An 18,544-nucleotide genomic window follows, 5' to 3' on the forward strand; every position below is an offset into this window, starting at 1 on the left:
CATGAAATGTCGAAAAAGATGCGGGGTATGATGCTCGCAGCACCTGGTATTCCCAAGCGGTCTCCCAATCAGGTACGAACCAGGCCGGACCATGTTTGGCTGCCAAAATCGGACAAGATCGGGCCTTTTCAGGGTGGTAAGGCCGTGAGCGGTACTGCTCTTGCAGATGGACACCCATGAAATGTCGAAAAAGATGCGGGGTATGATGCTCACAGCACCTGGTATTCCCAAGCGGTCTCCCAAACAGATACTAACCAGGCCGAACCATGCTTGACTTCCGAGTTCGGACGAGATCGGGCCTTTTCAGGGTGGTATGGCCTTGGGCGGTACTGCTCTTGCAGATGGACACCCATGAAATGTCGAAAAAGATGCGGGGTATGATGCTCACAGCACCTGGTATTCCCAAGCGGTCTCCCAAACAGGTACTAAACAGGCCGAACCATGCTTGGCTTCCGAGATCGGACGAGATCGGGCCTTTTCAGGGTGGTATGGCCGTGGGCGGTACTGCGCTTTCAGATAGACACCCATGAAATGTCGAAAAAGATGCGGGGTATGATGCTCACAGCACCTGGTATTCCCAAGCGGTCTCCCAATCAGGTACTAAACAGGCCGAACCATGCTTGGCTGCCGAGATCGGACGAGATCGGGCCTTTTCAGGGTGGTATGGCCGTGAGCGGTACTGCACTAGCAGATGGTCACCCATGAAATGTCGAAAAAGATGCGGGGTATGATGCTCACAGCACCTGGTATTCCCAAGCGGTCTCCCAATCAGGTACTAACCAGGCCGAACCATGCTTGGCTTCCGAGATCGGACGAGATCAGGCCTTTTCAGGGTGGTATGGCCGTGAGCGGTACTGCACTAGCAGATGGACACCCATGAAATGTCGAAAAAGATTCGGGGTATGATGCTCACAGCACCTGGTATTCCCAAGCGGTCTCCCAATCAGGTACTAACCAGGCCGAACCATGCTTGGCTTCCGAGATCGGACGAGATCGGGCCTTTTCAGGGTGGTATGGCCGTGAACGGTACTGCTCTTGCAGATGGACACCCATGAAATGTCGAAAAAGATGCGGGGTATGACGCTCACAGCACCTGGTATTCCCAAGCGGTCTCCCAATCAGGTACTAACCAGGCCGAACAATGCTTGGCTGCCGAGATCGGACGAGATCGGGCCTTTTCAGGGTGGTATGGCCGTGAGCGGTACTGCTCTTGCAGATGGACACCCATGAAATGTCGAAAAAGATGCGGGGTATGATGCTCACAGCACCTGGTATTCCCAAGCGGTCTCCCAATCAGGTACTAACCAGGCCGAACCATGCTTGGCTGCCGAGATCGGACGAGATCGGACGAGATCGGGCCTTTTCAGGGTGGTATGGCCGTGAGCGGTACTGCACTAGCAGATGGACACCCATGAAATGTCGAAAAAGATGCGGGGTATGATGCTCACAGCACCTGGCATTCCCAAGCGGTCTCCCAATCAGGTACTAAACAGGCCGAACCATGCTTGGCTTCCGAGATCGGGCGAGATCGGGCCTTTTCAGGGTGGTATGGCCGTGAGCGGTACTGCACCAGCAGATGGACACCCATGAAATGTCGAAAAAGATGCGGGGTATGATGCTCACAGCACCTGGTATTCCCAAGCGGTCTCCCAATCAGGTACTAACCAGGCCGAACCATGCTTGGCTTCCGAGATCGCACGAGATCGGGCCTTTTCAGGGTGGTATGGCCGTGAGCGGTACTGCACTAGCAGATGGACACTGTCAGGTTCATTAATAATTACCTTCGTCCGTAATTATCAATAACTGCAGGAAGACATCTTATTCAATTATTGACATTTAATTAAATAGAAATGGATACAACAGATAAAAGCCTCCGGAGGGGAGCGTTACAGCAAGTGTCACCTTACAACTTCCGAACGTCTTCCCGAATAGACGTTTTCGTCCCATTCTTATGGTCACAAGTTACAGAGTTGTTGATCATTCCATCACGTATGAGTAAAAACAACATCTGGGACTACAATAACAATCAAAGTATTTTACTAAGAACAAAAACAGGGACTAGACCTAACAACATGTAGATTAGAGTAATTATACAACCTCCTTGACCTAAGAATCATATAATATAATCATAATCATATAATCGTTACATACAGAAAAACCCGAAGTGTTACGGTTACATAACGATAACAATATTCTTGTTATTGTCCGAATAGCCCTGTCCTCGTCACCAAGGGCCCACCAAATCTCAAGGACCCAGATTGGGTGGATTGTTTGTATAACCATCCTGGAACAGGCTGTCCAGGTTAAAGATGACTTGGTGTGACCTCAACACTTTTGAAAAACAGAAAGAGAATGATTTAACAAAGTAATGAATTAATACAGAGAAAAGAAAGAGAATGATTTAATAAAGAAATGAATTAATATAACTATTATAATAGTAAAACAGAACAAACCCAACATTCCCCCGTTTTTATAATATGTATGTTATTAGTCATTTCTTAGTAATCACTAAATGGTAATGTCGGGTGACTGTGATTTTTCCCGCCTACTCCTTACTCCCATGGCTGGTCTGAAAGAGAAAAAACATAATTATATTCGTCCAATTGGTCCTCGGATTTACCGTACTCCTGGACCTCACTGCTTTCCCCAAACCGTCCCATAAGATACAACTCATGTACTTTAGAATTTGTAGGGGCAATTGCAGTAGTTATAAGTCGGCTTAGCAAGGAGCGCAAACAGGGGATACTACATCACCCACACAATGTTAGGATAGCGGTAATTGTGCCTATAGTAACCACGAAGGATGTAGCCAAATCTTTAGATTTTCCAAAGGTCTTATCCCACCAATCTGACAATGCGGACGTATCTACTCCAGAGTGCTCTTGCATATTGCGGTTCAGTGTTTGCAGGCCAGTAATGGCCCTGGTGAGAGATCCACTGGGTGACGCGTTGTTCGGTATGAAGGTGCAACATTGTTTTCCAAACATTGCACACACGCCCCCTGTTTCAAGGATCATATCCACCGCTATGCGATTCTGGAACGCCATCAGACTGGTAGCTGCCAGTTGTTCCTTCATGGCCACAAATCCCTGTTCAGTATAATTTCCAAGTTTTGAACATTGTAATGTAAGTAATTTATTCTATCCACATTTTTGTTTGGGGTGATTAGAAGGAAGATAGACTCCCAACCTGCTGCGATCTGATTAGCCAGCTTATACTCATCTGGTACGCCCCAGGGGATGCCAATCGCATCAATGTATGTTGGATCTCCTTCCCTCCATGCCTCTCGACGATGTCGGGAGGGTCGACCCTTCAGCCGAATTATGAGCCGCCAATTGTATCTCCTCCACTGTGGATGGAAAAACAGACATCGGTAAGAGCAGTGAGACCAAAGTACCTAGTCCTGCCGCGTTTCGGCAGGAGTCGTATAATTTATCTACCACCCCGCCACCATAGGCCAGAACGTGGTATCAGGGGTGTAGTTTGTTTTAGAACGCCGGTACACCACGTCATTTATCGCCCCCAGCTTCAGACCATGCCCTGTAAGGTTTAAGCAGGTAAAATGATTAAACAGTGGAAAAATTGACTTCCTATTTACTGCGTAACAGGATAAACACTGCTTCAATATTTTTTTTTTTTCTTGCCAAGTAGGACACGTTTTTTCATTTGTAAAAACACTTTTCCCCAAAAGAATGGTGATTGAGGGAGTTGTTAGACCCCATCGTTTTTTCCCTTGTCTGGTAGGTTATCCTAATCTTTTGTAAGATGGTTTAGTCTCAATTGAAACTATATGGAGACGTCAAACCCAATATAAAAGAGTTCCCTATAGTTTTATGGTATTGCTTGCTGAGCAATAATCTTTTCAATTAATATTGGTGTTTCCCGTATTTTATTAAGTCAGAAAGTTTATTTTACCCGTCCCCTCAATGTTTCAATTGAGACCACCCTTTTACCAAAGTAGCTCCACCTAGTGCTTGTCCTCTTTACACTCCATTAACAGCGCCCAATTATCCCCCGTTTGGGAAATCCCTGTTTCAGAAATACATTTTCACAGGTTAATATGTCAGTCCAAGCTTTCCAATCTTGACCAATTTCTGCAACAAGGCTTTTCCCAATCTTCAATTTTTTGCTGTTAATGTACCACACATATTTCCCACCATAGATTGCCCCTTTGTATGGCAACCGGGACGTCGCCGAGTCCAAATATATATTTTCATTTTGGAAATTTGATTTAGTAGGTAATGTTAATTAAATGTAAATGTGTATGTTTCTCGGTTTACCCTCCCGTAAGAAGGTGTATCCTCAATTGAAACGCCTCCGCCTTTTTCTCCAACTGGAGAAAACAACCCTACTGTGGAAAGGAATAGAATCACAATCATCATTAATCTCATTGCCCCAAAAGCAATAATTGTTTTCAACATGACTTTTTGTCTTTGTTTAGGGAGTTTTCCTCTTGAAACGTTTCAATTTAGACAACCTTCTTACTGTGGGAAAGGTGCATCCGTGTCCCCTTTCAGTAACAAGGACCCTCCCACTTTGCGTTGCTCCGATGTTTCTTCTTTTATGCTGCTTATCAGCATCCAGTCTTCAAGAATCACCGTCGCTTCGTCCGTTTCCTGTTAAGAAGCAAAATCTCCCTCTGATAGTCTAAATTTGGTGTGTGCGTTTTTTTTTCTCTGATAGATTCGCCTCATCATCCAATTGTCATTGTGTGGTGAATAATAACAATTTGTAAGGTCTACCAAACAGGACTTCATATAAGGTCCGCCAATTGTGGATGGTAGACAACTATTATATTAACAAAATGGGAGCCATTATCACTATAAATAGTTTCTGGAATTCCATATCGTGGAATGATATCCATATGATCTAATAAAATAAAATAAAATCTATATGTATTTTTTTGAAATGGATATGTGGGTATGCATATAGATTTAAACCCTAAGCCTTGTAGTGCCGTTGTAGCAAGGCCACCTCCCCCTTGTCGAGACATAGGTCTTCCCTTGACTCAAGCCCAAATTATTTTCTTTATTGATCTTTTATTGATAGATTATGTCTCGGTGGTCTGCCAATCAAAAAACACAAAAAGACAAACTATCATTCACGCTCACACTCATAAAAAAAAGAATTTAGTGTGTTCAACCAGTCTAGCATCCATAATTTCATTTTGTGGGAGTAAACTGGAGTACCCGGAGAAAATCCACAAATTCTCGAGGACGCCATGAATACCCCACATTCCGGAAAGTCTGGATCCACCCCGCATTCATTAGTAGATCCTTTAATATACACACCCCCACTCTAGCATTTTAACCGTTTGTAAAAAATTTCCTTCAAGTTTCACACAAAGTTATATCCTCTTTAATGCTATCAGTTTAGCTGTTTGTTCCCCGAATTGAGGTGGCAATAGTTTCACATCTAAGGTTTTTATTTTCACAGCCGCCATGACCTAATGGCCCCCTATCAGGTTTTTGGAAAATCCCAATTTCCTCTAATAGCATGCCAATCACCTTTTAATGCGGCCATCCAATTTTGTTTCTACTTGTTTCAGGTGATAAGATAATCTCCCCCATTTGTAAAACAAATTCATCCACGCCTAATTTATACAACATGACGCCTACTTGTTTTAGATATGGGGTCCCCAATTTCCCAAAATTTCCCAGAATTAATGTACTACCACATCCTGTCAAAAACCCAAAACGACTAACATAACCTGTTTCTAAGCCAGATTCTGGAATTTGGAGAATTTCTCCTTTCCCTCCCTTATCTAAGCTTGTTATTGCCACTCGTTATCACTGTAACATTCAGGCGTATTAACCCCATCGTTGCTAAAGTTCTCACCAATTTGCATGCCCTTAAAGCAGTAAAAAGCAACGTTATTTGGTTGTATCAATTGACCAATGCTTATCCAATCCGTAATATCCTTAAAGTCACCAATATGACCTGTGACAAAGCATATTTCCTCCCGCCAGGACAACAGACAATGTTCTTTCAAGTGCACTTTGAAAAACATTCCATGTTACTCCATTCTTAGGGAAAATATGCTCATCCTAAACCAATTATTTTATTTACAATTCACCTAATTATTTGGATGAATGCCATGAATTTTATCATGCCACTATTGCATTGTAAATTTCCCATCTGATGTCGTTAACAGCCAAATAATTCAATACCTACTATACTTTGTAAATCACCTCATATGATGTTTACTTAAGACAAGAGTCATTTCCCATAGCCTGTTACCAAAACAAAAATCTACAACAATTAAATTAGAGAAATCAACCTTTTGTTAGACAATTCCTAATTACAAACTTTAATGTTTTAAAAACCTTATCGTCACCAATATACCATAATTTTGTAAATTTTGTCATCCTGGCCTTTTTTTCTTTTAAACAGCCAACCTCCTGGATTAAAGTATTTTGAATAATCAAAAAATTCTGAAATAGTATTAATATTATTTTATCCTCCAAAAGCTAGTTTCCTTTAACTAAGAGCCCTTTGAAATCCACAATTGCTCAAAAATGACTATTTTGGTCTATTTCCCAAATCCAAAGCTTTTTACCAAATCAACCTTTTACTAAACAGATTTTCTATCCTCTTAATACATTTCATTTTAAAACCCAAAATATCAATGCGAAAGCATCCGCATAGCCTTGCATTTCTTGCAGACCATGTATTGTTCTTATTCTGAAAAGTCCAAACAGAAAACGCAATTAGCCGTTAACTATGACCTCCACTCTTGCTGCGAAAACAGCATTGTTATCTTATGTTTACAAACCAGCTTTTTCCCTGTGCCCAAATACAACGCTTTTTAGAGAAGACAACCATTAAAACGTCAAATTAACCCCTCTTCCGATATTCAACTACATCACAATATTTTTCCAAGACCCCATATATCCAGAATATGTATGCTGCAAGCACAACAATATGGCAAAAACCCATTTTCTGCCCTCAAGTTTGCTTCAGCACCCCCAAGGCCAATTATTATTATTATAATGTCTTCACGGAAGGGATCACAAAATTTTAGTTGTTTACACGGTCCGAACGCTCCCGAAAGCCCAACACAGTTAAATCGTCTGCCCCGCGGCCCACATGTTTCACTCCCATCTAATCAGCAGCCGCTGCACCAGAAACGCTTCCCCCGCAGTTGACACATTTTTTGGCAAGTCTAGAGCATAATAAAAACACAGGTGACATTCCCTGCTAAAATTTAAATGATCATTTTGTATATATTCTTTTGTCTTTTTAAACACCATCTTCCCGTTAGCGGACGGGATCAAAAACCAAGCTGCAATAAGCCATCACATTGCTGTAAATTGACAGTACATATAGGTTATATTAACAAAGCACCACCCGCACTTGGAAATAACCATTCTAATTGTTGTTATACAAGCCCAAGCATCACAAAAAAAACCCAATTTATTGTAATCACAAAACGTCATACCCGGATTAACCAAATCAAATACCAGTGTCCCCATTAATTTTCTAGCTCCCTTTATTTTTGTTAAACTTCCTCCGCGCCCGTCACCTATCTCGGTAAATATTTTCCCCGTCAGCCGAGGAGGCCCCGCTATTTTTTCCTTACCAAACAGTACTTTCCCGCAGCCACGGTCTTAAATATATCCCCGTTATCCGAGGGAGCCCCCACTATTTTCCCAAAATAGTATTTTTAACTTCTCCCCGGCCTTATTTTGCCATTAGTGTCTGTGGAACAAGCTGTTACACTTTTATCCACTCACATATTATTTATATATGTATATTACCTCTATGCATTAGTGCATATATTATCCTGCATTCTATGCATTTTAAGCTGGCCAGCAAACCCATATTTATTTATCCATAAATATAGCTGTGTAATATTTTTAAAGCGCTTTGTCTTTCCAATTTTTTCCAATCCTTACAAGTTAGACGTATTTTTTGGATCGTCATCCAAACCCGCCTTACAACACGTGTTTCCCATATTTTACTTTTATTTTTTGTAGTGAGTTCGTGTGCCTCACACAGTTAACTCTATTATTTATTATTATTATTAATATTATTATTATCTATTCGACTGTATCGACTGTATCTCCTAGGCCTTTCCTAATTTTACTGCAGAAACCACACAAACACCATACAACGTATATTCGTGCCTACCCTTTAGACACAGGACACTCCCCGGCCCCAATATTGTACCTCTAGTACAATATATTCGTGCCTACCCCTGAGACACAGGACACTTTCCAGCAAAGTGCCCCACCGTACCTGCCATTGACTAGTATAAACACAGGGTTTTATCGCCGTCACCCAGGACGCGAAACCAGCCCAACAATGGACCTCACATACAATGTCCCTTTAACGCATTTGGAAACACCTTCACAACATGCAGACATTAATGTGGACTTACCCGAGATCCATCAGATGTCTCCCTCCAGCAGGAAAAGTCTTCAACCGCCGAGAATCCAGGCGCCCCCGTCGAAAAACTCCGGCCCACCAAGGGTTTTGAAGACGCCGTGCGCACGGTCACTTACCAGATGTCGAACAGCAGCGCCTGGGTTCTCGCTCCGGTATATTGACCTCCATGGCTCAGAAGGACCAAAATGTCAGGTTCATTAATAATTACCTTCGTCCGTAATTATCAATAACTGCAGGAAGACATCTTATTCAATTATTGACATTTAATTAAATAGAAATGGATACAACAGATAAAAGCCTCCGGAGGGGAGCGTTACAGCAAGTGTCACCTTACAACTTCCGAACGTCTTCCCGAATAGACGTTTTCGTCCCATTCTTATGGTCACAAGTTACAGAGTTGTTGATCATTCCATCACGTATGAGTAAAAACAACATCTGGGACTACAATAACAATCAAAGTATTTTACTAATAACAAAAACAGGGACTAGACCTAACAACATGTAGATTAGAGTAATTATACAACCTCCTTGACCTAAGAATCATATAATATAATCATAATCATATAATCGTTAATCGTTACATACAGAAAAACCCGAAGTGTACGGTTACATAACGATAACAATATTCTTGTTATTGTCCGAATAGCCCTGTCCTCGTCACCAAGGGCCCACCAAATCTCAAGGACCCAGATTGGGTGGATTATCTGTATAACCATCCTGGAACAGGCTGTCCAGGTTAAAGATGACTTGGTGTGACCTCAACACTTTTGAAAAACAGAAAGAGAATGATTTAACATAGTAATGAATTAATACAGAGAAAAGAAAGAGAATGATTTAATAAAGAAATGAATTAATATAACTATTATAATAGTAAAACAGAACAAACCCAACAGACACCCATGAAATGTCGAAGAAGATGCGGGGTATGATGCTCACAGCACCTGGTATTCCCAAGCGGTCTCCCAAACAGGTTCTAACCAGGCCGAACCATGCTTGGCTTCCGAGATCGGACGAGATCGGGCCTTTTCAGGGTGGTATGGCCGTGAGCGGTGCTGCTCTTGCAGATGGACACCCATGAAATGTCGAAAAAGATGCGGGGTATGATGCTCACAGCACCTGGTATTCCCAAGCGGTCTCCCAATCAGGTACTAACCAGGCCGAACCATGCTTGGCTGCCGAGATCGGACGAGATCGGGCGAGATCGGGCCTTATCAGGGTGGTATGGCCGTGAGCGGTACTGCTCTTGCAGATGGACACCCATGAAATGTCGAAAAAGATGCGGGGTATGATGCTCACAGCACCTGGTATTCCCAAGCGGTCTCCCAATCAGGTACTAACCAGGCTGAACCATGCTTGGCTTCCGAGATCGGGCGAGATCGGGCCTTTTCAGGGTGGTATGGCCGTGAGCGGTACTGCTCTTGCAGATGGACACCCATGAAATGTCGAAAAAGATGCGGGGTATGATGCTCACAGCACCTGGTATTCCCAAGCGGTCTCCCAATCAGGTACTAACCAGGCCGAACCATGCTTGGCTGCCGAGATCGGACGAGATCGGGCGAGATCGGGCGAGATCGGGCCTTATCAGGGTGGTATGGCCGTGAGCGGTACTGCTCTTGCAGATGGACACCCATGAAATGTCGAAAAAGATGCGGGATATGATGCTCACAGCACCTGGTATTCGCGAGCGGTCTCCCAATCAGGTACTAACCAGGCCGAACCATGCTTGGCTTCCGAGATCGGACGAGATCAGGCCTTTTCAGGGTGGTATGGCCGTAAGCGGTACTCTACCAGCAGATGGACACCCATGAAATGTCGAAAAAGATGCGGGGTATGATGCTCACAGCACCTGGTATTCCCAAGCGGTCTCCCAATCAGGTACTAACCAGGCCGAACCATGCTTGGCTGCCGAGATCGGGCGAGATCGGGCCTTTTCAGGGTGGTATGGCCGTGAGCGGTACTGCACTAGCAGATGGACACCCATGAAATGTCGAAAAAGATGCAGGGTATGATGCTCACAGCACCTGGTATTCCCAAGCGGTCTCCCATTCAGGTACTAAACAGGCTGAACCATGCTTGGCTTCCGAGATCGGACGAGATCGGGCCTTTTCAGGGTGGTATGGCCATGAGCAGTACTGCACTAGCAGATGGACACCCATGAAATGTCGAAAAAGATGCGGGGTATGATGCTCACAGCACCTGGTATTCCCAAGCGGTCTCCCAATCAGGTACTAAACAGGCCGAACCATGCTTGGCTGCCGAGATCGGACGAGATCGGGCCTTTTCAGGGTGGTATGGCCGTGAGCGGTACTGCATTAGCAGATGGACACCCATGAAATGTCGAAAAAGATGCGGGGTATGATGCTCACAGCACCTGGTATTCCCAAGCGGTCTCCCAATCAGGTACTAACCAGGCCGAACCATGCTTGGCTGCCGAGATCGAGCGAGATCGGGCCTTTTCAGGGTGGTATGGCCGTGAGCGGTACCACTCCTGCAGATGGACACCCATGAAATGTCGAAAAAGATGCGGGGTACGATGCTCAGAGCACCTGGTATTCCCAAGCGGTCTCCCAATCAGGTACTAACCAGGTCGAACCATGCTTGGCTTCCGAGATCGGACGAGATCGGGCCTTTTCAGGGTGGTATGGCCGTGAGCGGTACTGCACTAGCAGATGGACACCCATGAAATGTCGAAAAAGATGCGGGGAATGATGCTCACAGCACCTGGTATTCCCAAGCGGTCTCCCAACCAGGTACTAACCAGGCCGAACCATGCTTGGCTGCCGAGATCGGGCGAGATCGGGCCTTTTCAGGGTGGTATGGCCATGAGCGGTACTGCGCCTGCAGATGGACACCCATGAAATGTCGAAAAAGATGCGGGGTATGATGCTCACAGCACCTGGTAGTCCCAAGCGGTCTCCCATTCAGGTACTAAACAGGCTGAACCATGCTTGGCTTCCGAGATCGGACGAGATCGGGCCTTTTCAGGGTGGTATGGCCGTGAGCAGTACTGCACTAGCAGATGGACACCCATGAAATGTCGAAAAAGATGCGGGGTATGATGCTCACAGCACCTGGTATTCCCAAGCGGTCTCCCAATCAGGTACTAAACAGGCCGAACCATGCTTGGCTGCCGAGATCGGACGAGATCGGGCCTTTTCAGGGTGGTATGGCCGTGAGCGGTACTGGATTAGCAGATGGACACCCATGAAATGTCGAAAAAGATGCGGGGTATGATGCTCACAGCACCTGGTATTCTCAAGCGGTCTCCCAATCAGGTACTAACCAGGCCGAACAATGCTTAGCTTCCGAGATTGGACGAGATCAGGCCTTTTCAGGGTGGTATGGCCGTGAGCGGTACTCTACCAGCAGATGGACACCCATGAAATGTCGAAAAAGATGCGGGGTATGATGCTCACAGCACCTGGTATTCCCAAGCGGTCTCCCATTCAGGTTCTAAACAGGCTGAACCATGCTTGGCTTCCGAGATCGGACGAGATCAGGCCTTTTTAGGGTGGTATGGCCGTGAGCAGTACTGCACTAGCAGATGGACACCCATGAAATGTCGAAAAAGATGCGGGGTATGATGCTCACAGCACCTGGTATTCCCAAGCAGTCTCACAATCAGGTACTAACCAGGCCGAACTATGCTTGGCTTCCGAGATCGGACGAGATCGGGCCTTTTCAGGGTGGTATGGCCGTGAGCGGTACTGCACTTGCAGATGGACACCCATGAAATGTCGAAAAAGATGCGGGGTATGATGCTCACAGCACCTGGTATTCCCAAGCGGTCTCCCAATCAGGTACTAAACAGGCCGAACCATGCTTGGCTGCCGAGATCGGACGAGATCGGGCGAGATCGGGCCTTATCAGGGTGGTATGGCCGTGAGCGGTACTGCTCTTGCAGATGGACACCCATGAGCTAAAGTATTAATTCGACCTTCTACACCTGCTACCCAAATCAATTGGGATTTGACATTATTCAAAGTCAGTTGAAATATTCAGGTTATAAAAGAGGGGGGAAAAGGCAGGAATATATACAGCTATGTTTTACTTTTGTGCATTTCAGGCCAAATTGGTATTTGTCTTTGAGTCAGCAATAATAACAAAGGAGTAAAGTCAGCTTGATTGCAGTAAGACTTTTTGCACTCTATACACTCAATTTTCACATGTTGTTTTACTTCTGGACGCTGCAAATGGACTACACATCTGTTGCATCGTGTGTATATATGTGTATTACCGTAGTTTGAATTTTGATTTAAACCTTTACAACCCAATTGCCTCAGATCAAGCAATTATAATGTAAAGTAGTAGATGTTTAAAAAAAGCACCAAATGCAAAAAGATAACAAAATAACAATACTAAATAGTCAAATAAGCAACTCCATTATTCTTTTAGAGAAAATATCTCAGCTGGGTCAAGTCATTCAATTCAAATCGACTGGTAATCAGATTCAATTAAAGACTAACCGATTGGGTGCAACGTTGTAGTGGCAGCACAACTAAATGAATTCACTGAATTTAAATGGGATTTATAAGTGTTTTCACATTTTATACTGTAAAACAAAAAATCACATAGGATTTATGGTTAAACACTGGAGCTACAGAATTTTACCAGAAATTACATTCAATTGGTATAGCACTTCAATAACCACCAATTTATTGGAACACTATTGTAGATTTTTCATTTCACTGAAACTAAAATTATATTGCTCCACCACCACATGCACACACCCCTTTCTTACTGTATAACTCTAGCAACCACAAGTATTTTATTTTTATTTTTTTAAGAAGAAAATGACTGACTATTCTTCTGTCTGTTCAGATATCACTACTTTTACATGATAAGAGAAGTAATTTTTAAAGAAGGCTCAGCAAAATACCCAGCATTCAATAGTACTGGCATGCTGGATCTTGCAAACTACACTCCTCAACTGCACGGAAAAAAAATAGAAAAAAGCAGTCATACATTGTCTGCAGTACTTTCCACTCACTCGCTTACACTTTGTACTCCATCCTTTCTACACAAAAAGCATCATCCCGCTGTTACAGAGTAAAGAAGGTTGCACAGAGTCCTTTTCTTGCTGTTCTGTCTCTTTAGAACAGAAGGACACTTTGCGCTTCACAGAATGCAAGTCTACAAGTACTGCTGCTTAGATGTGGTTGAATGTTAGGCCCCTAAGAAATACACGTGAAGCAACAGCAATGCTTTACAAGGTGTCTATTGTTTATATAAATAAACATAAAACAGGTTACGAAAACATGCTGTAAAATCCAAATCATATTTTATCATAGTTTCACATGCTTAAACTAATAGTAATTGTTTAGTATAAATGATCGTCATGTGAAAGACATTGTTTAGTATTCTTTCATTCATTCATTCTCTCAACCGCTTATCCTCACAAGGGTCACGGGGGGTGCTAAGGCCTATCCCAGCTATCTACGGGCACCAGGCGGGGGACAAAAGAATGAACATAATTTAAAGTAATTGCTCTACAGTTGTACTGCATACCGGAGGTCATTTAATTCATTCAGATCAAGAACCTCAAATAACATATCGGCTGGTATTGTTGGAGATGGAAATCCAACTCATTTTATCTCTGAGGGCTAGCTGCGAATGCACTTGCATTATGTCAGTAAAATTCTAGAAATCATAGCGAAAGGGTTATTTTTCAAGAACATCTGTTCCCGAAAGACCGACAAATTGTCTTTATTTGATGCTCTTGTCAGGAGTGGTTGGATTGCCTTTCCTGGCATGACGTCACGATAACTATCAGCTGTCACTAATTACGTGATTAGATTATTTTTGGCGTCACTGGACAAGGTCCAAGTGGACATGGGGAAGCTGGAGCACCTCTTTGAGTCCAGGGCCAAAGAGACGCCATGGGCCAAGAAAGCGCCAGAGAGCAAAAAGTCCGAGATCCTGGTTCTGGACTCCAAGCGGAGCACCGCCATCAACATCGGGATGACGGTCCTGCCCGCCGTTCACGTCATCAAGAGCGCCATCCTCAACTTTGACGACTTTGCCATCAACAAGGAGGGTGTGGAGAAGATCCTGAGCATGACGCCCACAGAGGAGGAGAAGCAGAAGATCCGCGAGGCTCGCTCGGCCAATCCCGACGTTCCCCTGGGGACGGCCGAGGAATTCCTCTCGGGCCTGGCTTCCGTCAGCGCCTTGACCCCCCGCCTGCAGCTGTGGTCTTTCAAACTCAACTATGAGGCACTCGAGCAGGAGATCGCCGAGCCCCTGTTTGACCTGAAGTTGGGCATGGAGCAGCTGGCCGGCAACCGGACCTTCAAGAAGATCCTGGCCACGCTGCTGGCCGTGGGGAACTTCCTCAACGGGTGTCCTCCTCACCAGAATCTTCAGGCTCCCTCCATGGTGAATCAATTCCTCTGGGCATAGGCATAAGATAACTTGGGCGCTCTCTGGTGGTTGTACGCACCTGGGCATCATGATGAAACGGTAAAGGCTTCCCAGGGCGACGTGCATAGCAGTGGTGGGGCGTATGAGTACGCTGCGGCTCTAACTCTTCTACCAGCTGTGGCTCATCTCTAGAAATGATGTGCCTGAGAGCCCCGCACCACGGTGTGTCCATTACAAAATTCCTAAACGATTCTGAGGGGTTTCTTATACATTCCAAGCAGTCCGGTGTCTTCGAGGTGGATGGTTTGCGTCGCCGAGTGCGTCGGCGCGAGCGTGGGTGGCGCTCCGCTGGGTCCATAATGGTTGGATCGTGCTGTTACGATTTCGCCGCGTAGTGCGACGCGATCGTAGGGTAAGTTGAACCCAGATGCAGAGTCGCCGAAGTAATTGGAAAGGTGAGGCAGATCTGTAGCTCTTGTTGGTTGATTTAATAAACGGGGTAACATAACTTAAACAACTTAGCTTGACCACTCATTACAAACGAACTGAACATGCGGCGTGGCGTCAATGGAAACAGCAATTACTACGAGGATTAACAGGAAACGAAACCAGAACTTAACCAGTCGATCCAACCGCGTCCACAGAAAATCATAATGCTTAAATACCAAAAATAATCTAATCACGTAATTAGTGACAGCTGATAGTTATCGTGACGTCATGCCAGGAAAGGCAATCCAACCACTCCTGACAGCTCTGGGAGACAAAGTTGGAAACCTTCACGTGGTGTCTCCTGAGAGGCCGCTCGCTGCGGCCTGCGAATTCCAACAAATACCACTCAGAGCTGCCAACAAGGACCGTGGCACCCTACGTTTTTCATCCAGCCGGAGACATTTGACTGCCCCTCACCTCCGACTACCCCCCGGATGAAATAATCCGCGTTCCAGTGGCAGCTCTAGCGCTATCTGAGGGCAATCCTCAGGCGCTTGTAGTGCAAAAACAAAACAAAACAAACAACTGACAGCTCTGAGTGATTTTGGATCCTTTGTTTCTCCCCCAAGTAATGAGGACATGTTCTTTTTAAGATAGCTCTCCATCTAAGTCCTACTATAGGTCCAGTCTTGGTAAAAGGTGCATGATGACAACTGATCTATCTGAAATCCAGAATTTGATCTGGATTTCAGATAGATCACCCATGAAATGTCGAAAAAGATGCGGGGTATGATGCTCACAGCACCTGGTATTCCCAAGCGGTCTCCCAATCAGGTACTAACCAGGCCGTACCATGCTTGGCTTTCGAGATCGAACGAGATCGGGCCTTTTCAGGGTGGTATGGCCGTGAGCGGTACTGCTCTTGCAGATGGACACCCATGAAATGTCGAAAAAGATGCGGGGCATGATGCTCACAGCACCTGGTATTCCCAAGCGGTCTCCCAATCAGGTACTAACCAGGCCGAACCATGCTTGGCTTACGAGATCGGACGAGATCGGGCCTTTTCAGGGTGGTATGGCCGTGAGCGGTACTGCTTTTGCAGATGGACACCCATGAAATGTCGAAAAAGATGCGGGGTATGATACTCACAGCACCTGGTATTCCCAAGCGGTCTCCCAATCAGGTACTAAACAGGCCGAACCATGCTTGGCTTCCGAGATCGGACGAGATCTGGCCTTTTCAGGGTGGTATGGCCGTGAGCAGTACTGCCCTTGCAGATGGACACCCATGAAATGTCGAAAAAGATGCGGGGTATGATGCTCACAGCACCTGGTATTCCCAAGCGGTCTCCCAATCAGGTACTAACCAGGCCGAACCATGCTTGGCTTCCGAGATCGGACGAGATCGGGCCTTTTCAGGGTGGTATGGCCGTGAGCGGTACTGCACTAGCAGATGGACACCCATGAAATGTCGAAAAAGATGCGGGGCATGGTTCTCACAGCACCCGGTATTCCCAAGCGGTCTCCCAATCTGGTACTAAACAAGTCTAACCATGCTTGGCTTCCGAGATCGGACGAGATCGGGCCTTTTCAGGGTGGTATGGCCGTGAGCGGTACTGCACTAGCAGATGGACACCCATGAAATGTCGAAAAAGATGCGGGGTATGATGTACACAGCACCTGGTATTCCCAAGCGGACTCCCAATCAGGTACTAACCAGGCCGAACCATGCTTGGCTTCCGAGATCGGACGAGATCGGGCCTTTTCAGGGAGGTATGGCCGTGAGCGGTACTGCACTAGCAGATGGACACCCATGAAATGTCGAAAAAGATGCGGGGTATGATGCTCACCGCACCTGGTATTCCCAAGCGGTCTCCCAATCAGGTACTAACCAGGCCGAACCATGCTTGGCTGCCGAGATCGGACGAGATCAGGCGAGATCGGGCCTTATCAGGGTGGTATGGCCGTGAGCGGTACTGCTCTTGCAGATGGACACCCATGAAATGTCAAAAAAGATGCGGGGTATGATGCTCACAGCACCTGGTATTCCCAAGCAGTCTCCCAATCAGGTACTAAACAGGCCGAACCATGCTTGGCTTCCGAGATCGGACGAGATCGGGCCTTTTCAGCGTGGTATGGCCGTGAGCGGTACTGCACTAGCAGATGGACACCCATGAAATGTCGAAAAAGATGCTGGGTATGATGCCCACAGCACCTGGTATTCCCAAGCGGTCTGCCAATCAGGTACTAACCAGGCTGAACCATGCTTGGCTGCCTAGATCGGACGAGATCGGGCCTTTTCAGGGTGGTATGGCCGTGAGCGGTACTGCCCTTGCAGATGGACACCCATGAAATGTCAAAAAAGATGCGGGGTATGATGCTCACAGCACCTGGTATTCCCAAGCGGTCTCCCAATCAGGTACTAAACAGGCCGAATCATGCTTGGCTTCCGAGATCGGACGAGATCGGGCCTTTTCAGGGTGGTATGGCCGTGAGCGGTACTGCACTAGCAGATGGACACCCATGAAATGTCGAAAAAGATGCGGGGTATGATGCTTAAAGCACCTGGTATTCCCAAGCGGTCTCCCAATCAGGTACTAAACAGGCCGAACCATGCTTGGCTTCCGAGATCGGACGAGATCGGGCCTTTTCAGGGTGGTATGGCCGTGAGCGGTACTGCACTAGCAGATGGACACCCATGAAATGTCGAAAAAGATGCGGGGTATGATGCTCACAGCACCTGGTATTCCCAAGCAGTTTCCCAATCAGGTACTAAACAGGCCGAACCATGCTTGGCTTCCGAGATCGGACGAGATCGGGCCTTTTTTAGGGTGGTATAGCCATGAGCGGTACTGCTCTTGCAGATGGACACCCATGAAATGTCGAAAAAGATGCGGGGTATGATGCTCACAGCACCTGGTATTCCCAAGCGGTCTCCCAATCAGGTACTAAACAGGCCGAACCATGCTTGGCTGCCGAGATCGGACGAGATCGGGCCTTTTCAGGGTGGTATGGCCGTGAGCGGTACTGCTCTTGCAGATGGACACCCATGAAATGTCGAAAAAGATGCCGGGTATGATGCTCACAGCACCTGGTATTCCCAAGCGGTCTCCCAATCAGGTACTCAACAGGCCGAACTATGCTTGGCTTCCGAGATCGGACGAGATCGGGCCTTTACAGGGTGATATGGCCTTGAGCGGTACTGCTCTTGCAGATGGACACCCATGAAATGTCGAAAAAGATGCGGGGCATGGTTCTCACAGCACCTGGTATTCCCAAGCGGTCTCCCAATCAGATACTAACTAGGCCGAACCATGCTTGGCTTCCGAGATCGGACGAGATCGGACGAGATCGGGCCTTT

General features: G+C 46.0%; 40 pseudogenes; all 40 read right to left on the bottom strand.

Annotated features, from left to right (window-relative positions):
• Nucleotides 1–206: 206 nt before the first annotated feature.
• LOC144182540 (5S ribosomal RNA) lies at nucleotides 207–325 on the bottom strand (annotated as a pseudogene).
• Nucleotides 326–381: 56 nt separating this feature from the next.
• On the bottom strand, nucleotides 382–500 carry LOC144190646 (5S ribosomal RNA; annotated as a pseudogene).
• A 56-nt stretch (nucleotides 501–556) lies between these two features.
• LOC144188688 (5S ribosomal RNA) lies at nucleotides 557–675 on the bottom strand (annotated as a pseudogene).
• A 56-nt stretch (nucleotides 676–731) lies between these two features.
• LOC144187760 (5S ribosomal RNA) lies at nucleotides 732–850 on the bottom strand (annotated as a pseudogene).
• A 56-nt stretch (nucleotides 851–906) lies between these two features.
• On the bottom strand, nucleotides 907–1,025 carry LOC144184648 (5S ribosomal RNA; annotated as a pseudogene).
• A 56-nt stretch (nucleotides 1,026–1,081) lies between these two features.
• Nucleotides 1,082–1,200, bottom strand: LOC144190413 (5S ribosomal RNA; annotated as a pseudogene).
• Nucleotides 1,201–1,256: 56 nt separating this feature from the next.
• LOC144182891 (5S ribosomal RNA) lies at nucleotides 1,257–1,385 on the bottom strand (annotated as a pseudogene).
• Nucleotides 1,386–1,441: 56 nt separating this feature from the next.
• Nucleotides 1,442–1,560, bottom strand: LOC144191219 (5S ribosomal RNA; annotated as a pseudogene).
• A 56-nt stretch (nucleotides 1,561–1,616) lies between these two features.
• Nucleotides 1,617–1,735, bottom strand: LOC144187888 (5S ribosomal RNA; annotated as a pseudogene).
• Nucleotides 1,736–9,320: 7,585 nt separating this feature from the next.
• On the bottom strand, nucleotides 9,321–9,439 carry LOC144191338 (5S ribosomal RNA; annotated as a pseudogene).
• Nucleotides 9,440–9,495: 56 nt separating this feature from the next.
• Nucleotides 9,496–9,624, bottom strand: LOC144182643 (5S ribosomal RNA; annotated as a pseudogene).
• A 56-nt stretch (nucleotides 9,625–9,680) lies between these two features.
• LOC144191711 (5S ribosomal RNA) lies at nucleotides 9,681–9,799 on the bottom strand (annotated as a pseudogene).
• Nucleotides 9,800–9,855: 56 nt separating this feature from the next.
• LOC144185328 (5S ribosomal RNA) lies at nucleotides 9,856–9,994 on the bottom strand (annotated as a pseudogene).
• A 56-nt stretch (nucleotides 9,995–10,050) lies between these two features.
• On the bottom strand, nucleotides 10,051–10,169 carry LOC144181781 (5S ribosomal RNA; annotated as a pseudogene).
• A 56-nt stretch (nucleotides 10,170–10,225) lies between these two features.
• LOC144189695 (5S ribosomal RNA) lies at nucleotides 10,226–10,344 on the bottom strand (annotated as a pseudogene).
• A 56-nt stretch (nucleotides 10,345–10,400) lies between these two features.
• Nucleotides 10,401–10,519, bottom strand: LOC144190761 (5S ribosomal RNA; annotated as a pseudogene).
• Nucleotides 10,520–10,575: 56 nt separating this feature from the next.
• On the bottom strand, nucleotides 10,576–10,694 carry LOC144188689 (5S ribosomal RNA; annotated as a pseudogene).
• Nucleotides 10,695–10,750: 56 nt separating this feature from the next.
• Nucleotides 10,751–10,869, bottom strand: LOC144190316 (5S ribosomal RNA; annotated as a pseudogene).
• Nucleotides 10,870–10,925: 56 nt separating this feature from the next.
• On the bottom strand, nucleotides 10,926–11,044 carry LOC144191555 (5S ribosomal RNA; annotated as a pseudogene).
• Nucleotides 11,045–11,100: 56 nt separating this feature from the next.
• On the bottom strand, nucleotides 11,101–11,219 carry LOC144189596 (5S ribosomal RNA; annotated as a pseudogene).
• Nucleotides 11,220–11,275: 56 nt separating this feature from the next.
• LOC144183223 (5S ribosomal RNA) lies at nucleotides 11,276–11,394 on the bottom strand (annotated as a pseudogene).
• Nucleotides 11,395–11,450: 56 nt separating this feature from the next.
• On the bottom strand, nucleotides 11,451–11,569 carry LOC144188690 (5S ribosomal RNA; annotated as a pseudogene).
• A 56-nt stretch (nucleotides 11,570–11,625) lies between these two features.
• Nucleotides 11,626–11,744, bottom strand: LOC144184115 (5S ribosomal RNA; annotated as a pseudogene).
• Nucleotides 11,745–11,800: 56 nt separating this feature from the next.
• Nucleotides 11,801–11,919, bottom strand: LOC144186760 (5S ribosomal RNA; annotated as a pseudogene).
• Nucleotides 11,920–11,975: 56 nt separating this feature from the next.
• LOC144184139 (5S ribosomal RNA) lies at nucleotides 11,976–12,094 on the bottom strand (annotated as a pseudogene).
• A 56-nt stretch (nucleotides 12,095–12,150) lies between these two features.
• LOC144184382 (5S ribosomal RNA) lies at nucleotides 12,151–12,279 on the bottom strand (annotated as a pseudogene).
• Nucleotides 12,280–15,976: 3,697 nt separating this feature from the next.
• Nucleotides 15,977–16,095, bottom strand: LOC144189093 (5S ribosomal RNA; annotated as a pseudogene).
• Nucleotides 16,096–16,151: 56 nt separating this feature from the next.
• LOC144189349 (5S ribosomal RNA) lies at nucleotides 16,152–16,270 on the bottom strand (annotated as a pseudogene).
• A 56-nt stretch (nucleotides 16,271–16,326) lies between these two features.
• On the bottom strand, nucleotides 16,327–16,445 carry LOC144191788 (5S ribosomal RNA; annotated as a pseudogene).
• Nucleotides 16,446–16,501: 56 nt separating this feature from the next.
• LOC144189307 (5S ribosomal RNA) lies at nucleotides 16,502–16,620 on the bottom strand (annotated as a pseudogene).
• Nucleotides 16,621–16,676: 56 nt separating this feature from the next.
• LOC144191897 (5S ribosomal RNA) lies at nucleotides 16,677–16,795 on the bottom strand (annotated as a pseudogene).
• Nucleotides 16,796–16,851: 56 nt separating this feature from the next.
• Nucleotides 16,852–16,970, bottom strand: LOC144181811 (5S ribosomal RNA; annotated as a pseudogene).
• Nucleotides 16,971–17,026: 56 nt separating this feature from the next.
• On the bottom strand, nucleotides 17,027–17,155 carry LOC144186163 (5S ribosomal RNA; annotated as a pseudogene).
• A 56-nt stretch (nucleotides 17,156–17,211) lies between these two features.
• Nucleotides 17,212–17,330, bottom strand: LOC144181714 (5S ribosomal RNA; annotated as a pseudogene).
• Nucleotides 17,331–17,386: 56 nt separating this feature from the next.
• On the bottom strand, nucleotides 17,387–17,505 carry LOC144186682 (5S ribosomal RNA; annotated as a pseudogene).
• A 56-nt stretch (nucleotides 17,506–17,561) lies between these two features.
• LOC144190284 (5S ribosomal RNA) lies at nucleotides 17,562–17,680 on the bottom strand (annotated as a pseudogene).
• Nucleotides 17,681–17,736: 56 nt separating this feature from the next.
• Nucleotides 17,737–17,855, bottom strand: LOC144182801 (5S ribosomal RNA; annotated as a pseudogene).
• Nucleotides 17,856–17,911: 56 nt separating this feature from the next.
• LOC144186554 (5S ribosomal RNA) lies at nucleotides 17,912–18,031 on the bottom strand (annotated as a pseudogene).
• A 56-nt stretch (nucleotides 18,032–18,087) lies between these two features.
• On the bottom strand, nucleotides 18,088–18,206 carry LOC144188691 (5S ribosomal RNA; annotated as a pseudogene).
• Nucleotides 18,207–18,262: 56 nt separating this feature from the next.
• On the bottom strand, nucleotides 18,263–18,381 carry LOC144186615 (5S ribosomal RNA; annotated as a pseudogene).
• Nucleotides 18,382–18,544: the final 163 nt, after the last annotated feature.

This window comes from Stigmatopora nigra, unplaced genomic scaffold (assembly GCF_051989575.1).
Source record: "Stigmatopora nigra isolate UIUO_SnigA unplaced genomic scaffold, RoL_Snig_1.1 HiC_scaffold_24, whole genome shotgun sequence".
Lineage (NCBI taxonomy): Eukaryota > Metazoa > Chordata > Actinopteri > Syngnathiformes > Syngnathidae > Stigmatopora > Stigmatopora nigra.